Here is a 1,453-nt window from a genome sequence, read left to right on the forward strand (position 1 = left end):
ACAGATAGAAGAATAGAAACTGTAAGAGAGCAGTTTTGAAATTAAAGATTTATGTCAGACCCAAACGAAAGGCTTTGAGATGTCAAGTGCAAAGGCAAAACTTGCACTCCCACTACTATTTACCCTACACTGCAATAAGCTATCTCCATCTCCAGCCCACTTGCCCTCCTACTCCTCTCCACCCAGCTCACTCTAGAGCAATACAGACACATCAAACCCTAAAAGAAGGATACAAAGACAAATACAACCTGTAACCTGTCCTGCCTGGTGCTCCCATTTCCTCTTTGGTCTTTCAGCCAATTCCGATTCTGTTTCCTCACTATCTAGCATCAGTCTCTCAGTCTCCCATGGATATACAGGATCATTAAAATCTCTCAGCTGGCTCCAAATTTGTCCCTCCTCTCTCCCTAGCAACTCTCTATCGCCTGGGGAAATACAGGAACATTAAGGTGCCTGAGGAGTGGATTGCCTACCAGAGTCACGGTATACAAGTGCCGCCATAATTGCTTGAATCACCTCTACTACATCACCTACAAATACACACTACAGGGTCTATGTGGCTTTGGAGGCTTCTTAACAACTCTTCCTTAGCGATTTAGTTTACACATTTCACTTCAATCTTGTTACTGATGCAAACGATCGGTGTTAAAACTATAAACAGCATGCGAGGGAAAGCTTGGGTGTCAAGGAAAATAAATCGCTAAGGGAAAAGTGCTGCCAAGCCTCCTATGCCACTTTTGACCCAGACGCTGATGGCTTCTCTGGGTTGCCATTCTTGCTCTCCAGGGTTGCCATCTTGTTCTGTTGAGTTGTCTGCTATTGTTACCATCTCGTCGTCCAAGATCGCCATTTGTCATCTTAGGGTGCAGTCTCGTCATCCAAGGGTGCCATCTCGTCGTCTGCGTCGTTTCATTGTCATCTAATGCCATCCTGCTGTTTAGGCTGTCTTGTCTTCTGGGGTTGCCATCTTGTTGTCTTTGGTTGCCGTTCTTCTATGATTGCGGGGTTGAAACTCTGCGATTGCCATCGGTTTCTGTTGAGGAAAATAGGAATTAGGCGAACACTTTTCCGTCTTATGCACTACGTTACAAGCAGCTGACATACTACACAGTGTACCTACTATGTGACAAGGGTTGATGCTAGCAAGGGAATGCAGTCAGAGACCTTTGCCCCCACTACCTAGTGGTGAACTTGAGGAGAGGCGTGGTGCGGGGTCTGTCGGTACAGCTTTGGGGTCAGGATGGGGATTAGATCCGTGCCAGACGGTACAGAGGCATTGTGGTTCCCAGGCTGTGGCTTCTACCCAATAGAGAGGGGGCCCGAACCTAGGAGCAGAGCCCCAAAAGGCATTTTAGGGAGGGAGAGAGAGAGAGTAGGTTCAACACATTATAACTCTGGGAATAACAGTAGCCAGATTTATTTTTTCTGGTCAGGAGTGAGAAATGTGTGCAGC

This window comes from Coenobita brevimanus, chromosome 2 (assembly GCF_032717465.1).
Source record: "Coenobita brevimanus isolate Jiangsu-jjx chromosome 2, ASM3271746v2, whole genome shotgun sequence".
NCBI lineage: Eukaryota > Metazoa > Arthropoda > Malacostraca > Decapoda > Coenobitidae > Coenobita > Coenobita brevimanus.